This window comes from Elephantulus edwardii, unplaced genomic scaffold, assembly GCF_000299155.1.
Source record: "Elephantulus edwardii isolate Elephantulus edwardi_28Jun2011 unplaced genomic scaffold, EleEdw1.0 scaffold00078, whole genome shotgun sequence".
Taxonomy (NCBI): domain Eukaryota; kingdom Metazoa; phylum Chordata; class Mammalia; order Macroscelidea; family Macroscelididae; genus Elephantulus; species Elephantulus edwardii.
The window spans coordinates 12543816-12549941 of NW_006399828.1; positions in this window are offsets into that span (position 1 = coordinate 12543816).

Below are 6126 nucleotides of genomic sequence, written 5' to 3' on the forward strand. Positions count from 1 at the left end.
TGGTAATGGGCACCCATGGTGGACAGTGTTGGCTGGAGCTTCCTGACTAAATCAAGCCTGGAAGCAGGAGCGGCATCCACTTCCAAAATGGCTTGCCTCCGGAAACTCTATGTACGAACAGTGCTCAGGCTGTTCGTCCATAGGGTCACTATGAGTCATCTACGACTCAACGGCATTAAACAACAAAACAACAACAACAACAATCAAAACCTCACTGTAATCTTCCTTTACGCTGACATTACTCACCCATTCATTAATCTGTATTCTTCTTCCCTCCATGCCTATTAAATCTGTGCAATTATTTCTATTTATGGGTAAGGTGTCTGATTCTTTTTTTCCTCTCACCCCATCTTGTGTTCCCCTCCCCATTCAGTTAGTTATTCATTAAATATTCTAGATGATTGCAGACACATATTATCTGTTCATTCTTTTGTTCAGGTTGATCTTTCCTTACCCATTACAGTGTTATCCTCTCTATTCTTTCTTTGACCATTGTCACTCATAATTGCCTTGTGTATTATTTTAGTCAGCATGATAGCCTCTAAACTTGTCTTTGTTATGTAGTGTTCTATAAATTCCTCAATACTTACTTTAATGCTGCATTGTACTCCATTTTGTGAATTTATTTGTTTCTTGATGGGCACCTGGGCTGCTTCCATAAGCTTGCTATTGTGAATAATGTTGTGTTAAATAAGTATATACACATCAGTCCTTGTCTCAGCTCTGTTTTCCATAGGATATAGTCACAGCAGTAAGATAGCTGGATCAAATGGTGTTTTATTTTCAACATTGGAGGGAATGTCAGACTGTCTTCCTTAATGGTTTTACTGTTTTACACTCACACCAGTAGTGCATCAGAGTTCCGATCTCACTATGTCCTTACCAACATTTGTTGTTTGCTCTCCTATTAAAAATTCATTGTCATTTCCAGATTGCGATGAGATCTCATTGTTGTTTTAATAAGTATCTCTATAATGTTGTTACTGTTGTTATGTGCCATCGAGTCGCCTGCGACTCATAGCAACCCTATGTACAACAGCCCTAAACTCCGCTCTGTCCTGTGCCAATCTCTATAATAGCTAGATATTTTGAGTATTTTTTTTCCCATGTGTTCGTTGGCCATCTCTATATCTTCTTCAATGAAGAGTCTTTTTCTTTTGCCCATTTTTAAATTGAGTTATTAATCTTTTTCTTGCCCAGGAGGGGAAGACCCTCTATGAAGTGGATTGATTCAGTGACTGGGGTAATCAGGATGGGCGTGTCAGAGGCAATGAGATTGGCACAGGATAGAGCAGGGTTTAGGGCTGTTGTACATAGGGTACCTATGAGTTGCAAACGACTCGATGGCACATAGCAACAACAACAACAATTATTCCCTTCTCAGATATGTCATTACTAAATATTTTTCTCAGTCTCTGAGTTATCTTTCACCTCATAGATCATTGTTTGATGCATACAAGGCTTTGATTTTTAAGACATTCCAATTATCTATTATCTCCTCTCTTAGCCAAGCATTTTGGTTATGTTTGAAAGTCTGTTCATGCCCTGGATAGAGTTTCTAAATTTATTCCTATTTGGAAGCACAAATAGTTTTGTATAAGTACTGACTGAAAGGACAACTGCTTGAATCCACATAATGGTAACATAGAATAAAGGCCTGATGATATAAACCATAAAGATAATAAAAACATTAATAAAAATCCCTCTAATCCCAAATCTAATGCACCTGAGTCAATTTCAGCTCGTAGTACTCTAGAAAATAGAGCAGAACTGTGATATAAACATTCCAAGGGTGAAATTTTTTATAGAAGCAGTTGTTTTATATTTCTTCTGTGGCATGGCTGGTGTATTAACATTACCATCACTAGCTGAACATTTACTACAATATTAATTTTACTCTTTTGTAAAGACTATAGCTAAAAAATTCTACTAAAAATGCCATTCTATAAAACATGGCGTTAACTTGAGTCAGGGGACAATTCAGGAGCAGCTGATAATAGCAGTACCTATACAAGGGATGCAATATGTTTTCTTACAAGGCTCTAAAATTTTGGATAGTAGGTATCATGTTGGTATACCATTATTACTAACAGATACTGCCCTAGATGTGCTCACCAAGCTGTGACAAGAAATCTGGCAGACAACTACTTGGCCAACTGACTGGAAGAGATCTATATTTGTCCCCATCCCAAAGAAAGGTGATCTGACAGAATGTGGAAATTATCAAACAATATCACCGATATCACTTGCAAGCAAGAATCTGCTGAAGATTATCCAAAAACAACTAAAACAGCACATCAACAGAGAACTGCCAGAAGTCCAGCTGGATTTAGAAGGGCTCACAGTACTAGGGATTTTGTAGCTAATGTTAGATGTATCTTGGCTGAAAGTAGGGAGTACCAGAGGAAAGTCTGTATTTCGTTGACTATGCAAAGGCATTTGACTGTGTGAATCACAACAAACTCTGGCTGACTCTGAGAAGAATGGGAATCCCAGAATACTTGATTGTGCTAATGTGAAACCTATACTTGGGCCAGGAGGCAGTCGTCGGAACAGAGCAAGAAAACACTGCATGGTTCAAATTTGGGAAGGGTGTATGCCAGGGATGTGTCCTATCTTTATACCTTTTCAACCTATATGCAGAACGAACAGATTATCTGGGAGCCTGGGCTCTATGAAGATAAGTGTGGCATCAGGATTGGTGGAAGTTTCATCAACAACTTGCATTATGCTGATGACACACCCTGCTTGCTGAAACAGAAGACGACCTAAGTGCTTGCAGCAGAAGGTCAAGGACTGCAGCCTTCACTATGGATTGAGGCTCAATATCAAGAAGACAAAGATTGTCATCCCTGGATCAATTGGGAGCATCATGATGAATGGTGAAGAGATGGAGAATGTTAACAGCTTAAGTTTGCTTGACTCCACAGTCAACAATCTTGGCACCAACAGCTAGGAAGTTAAAAGATGTGTCACAATGGGAAAGTCTGTTGTTAGCGACCTCTCAAGAGTACTGAAATGCAATGACATCAGGCTGGAGATGAAGGTGTGCCTGATCCAGGCTATAGTCTTTGCAATTACGTGCTATGCATCGGAGACTTAGACAGTGACTAGTGATAGAAAGATGATTGATGCCTTTGAGCTGTGGTGCTGGAGAAGAGTGTTGAATATACTATGGACTGCTAGGAGCACAAACAGATTTGTCCTGGAGAGGGTGAAACCAGGCTGTTCCTTGGAGGCAAGGATTATGAAGCTTCATCTGACATACTTTGTACATGTTGCAAGGAGGGACCAGTCCTTGGTAAGGGACATCATGCTTGGGAGGGTGGAGGGACAGTGCAGGAGAGGAAGACCCTCCATGAGATGGATTGATTCAATGACTGGAGTAATGGTGGTGGGTTGTGTCAGAGATAGTGAGGCTGGCACAGGACTGAACAGGGTTTAAATCTGTTGTACATAGGGTCACTAGCTGTCGCAAGTGACTCGACAGCACATAACAAACAAACAGGTACCATTTATAAAGAGACAATATTTTTTCATAGAAAAACATTACAATGAATAAAGTTGGTCACAATACATTTACAAATCATGGTAATGAGTCCCTCACCATTAGTTACCAACAAAAGACTAAAAAACCTTTTTCTAACTATTTGAGGTCATTGACATAGAAATCTTCCAGTACTGTTCCAGTATGATATCCTTTGAGCCATGCAACTCTATCCAACATAGATCGAATGGGGACAGAATCCAATTCTCATGGGCTCTGCTTTACAGTCTTCCCTGCTACACTATGTTAAACTTAAAAGCTATTTGTGAGAGTAAGGAGGAAATTGTTCCTTAAGATGATTGCTAATTGCTCGAGATAAGAAGTAATCAAATTTTTCAGCATATGCAAAAGCTTTCATTGTAATTTTGTAGATTAAGGACCCTAAACATACTATTTAAATTTATTTTCCATATGCATCTTTTTCCTCCAAGAAATATTTTATATGGAGTGAAAACATCTCCTTCGTTGTGAATATTCATCTATATAATGGAAAGTTGCTTCATTTAGCTTGACTAGCCCTTATCATGATTGCAAAGGTATAGTTTAGATGTCTGGAATATATGAAGATACTTTTAGAAGCCAGAGCCTTGTGACAGCTGGGTAGATAAAGATAAAGGACTGTTCCAGAGATCAAAAAGTCACCCATTACCACCTGTCTCATCCATGCCAGGCAACTCTTCTCATTATTTCTCATTTTCAGGTTTACCAGGAAGATTTGACTCCACAGCAGCCCTCTTGGGTTATTTCTTTCCCATATTAACTGAAGGCAAACAGAGAAAGAGAAGATCAGAAAGAAAGATAGAGAGCAGCTTTCTGCATGCCTGGGAAGCCTAGAAGTTCTACGTGAACATCTGCAAGTCTGTCAAAGAAATTTGAGATAAGGAAATGAGCCTATATTTTCTTTTATTTTACTCATTTCCTGAATGTCAGATATTTGTTTTATGTTTGATTAGTTTGGAAATGCATGCCTTTTTATAAAGTAGTGGTCAATTTATCTTGAGGAAACTGATGTTTCCCCAGAACCATAGCAAATATATCTGTATGTTTTTTGGTTTTTTTTAGAAGTATGTGTTGGTGAGAGCAAAATGTTAACAGCATTTAGTGTTTACATCAGCGTTTATTCTTGAAAGTTTGAATTTCCATGCTAGCTGTACTAATGGTAATAACAGTATGTTATTTTCTTATAAAACAACTATAAAATGCTACTTAGAACAACATTATACAAGCCTACTTACCATTATCCAAACCCACACAAATAACAGATGCCTTCTTCTCTTGTTTGCCCTATATTAAGACTCCCTGTATTAAGATATATTTTTAAATACACTCTACTAATTTTTAAAAGCAACAGGTTAAAATAAAATTGGCATAGGTACACTCAAGCAAACACCTTCCAAATTTAGAAGTTGAGTGTATCTGCAAAATGATGATAATTTCTAGTCTCTTCTGCTCTGCCTCCCAATAGCACTGTCTATTTCTGCACATAAAATTTCAGGTCTAGGGGGATCTGTTGCATTGTTGTCCAAAGGCCAAACAATAATCTGGTGATTTGAATCAACTAGCAGCTCTGAGAAAGAAAGATGAACAATCTCCTTCTACGTGATTTCCTCAATAGAGAGTCAGCTCTGAGTCAGTTCAGATTCCACAGCTTATAGCAATGAAATAAGATGTTCTGGTCTATTGAAAATATTAAGGGAAAATATGCACAACTCTAAAACCATACTTTTCCTCTTGAATCATTTCAACAAACCAAGATGAGCTTTTTCTTACCCTTTAATTATTTCATATTGATCCTTAAAATATATAAAACCAGTTGTGTTTACATGATAGAACACTTTTAAAAAACTGTATTTTTAATTCTGACATTTTTTAACATTAAGATAAAAACTAGGAAAAAGAAACCAAAAGCACGCAATCTGTTAAAAAAAAACAACAACAATCAAACAAACAAAAAACCAGTTACTGCTTTGGGTGATTATAGCTGTCACTCCAGTGAGTTTCCAGAGGCTGTAAATCACATATGAGAAGATTGCCTTTATTTCTCCCACACAGAAACTAGTGGATTCCAATGGCCTATCTTTACACTGAAAGTGCATCCCCTTAGCGCTAGGCCACTAGTGTCTGACTAACCGTCTGTTGAAATCAGATCCTTTGCACAATCTCTGTGAGGAAAAAATCTACTAGACATGAAAGCAGAAACTTGCTTTGTTAAATGCTTTAGCTGTAGCACCTAGAAAATTATCTGACACTTCATAGAAATTCAGTAAATATATGCTGAAGGGATGAATAAAATTGAATATAATCCACAGTTTAAATGTGCATTTATCAAAATCCTGACGTTTTAATATGGAACACAAAAGACATATTTGTTTATTGTTTTTTGCTTTTGACTTATTGCTAAAGTGATAGAGTAAATAAAAAAGCCAGCAAAGTATTTGACAAAATATATTTTTCTGGTTTTGATTTGTTCAAAGGACTTAAAGCAGCTAAACAAACTCAAACTGCTCAAAACCTGCATTATGTAATGCATCCACCAAGGTAGTTCTGAGTACCGACTATGCATTCATTTCTCAGGGACA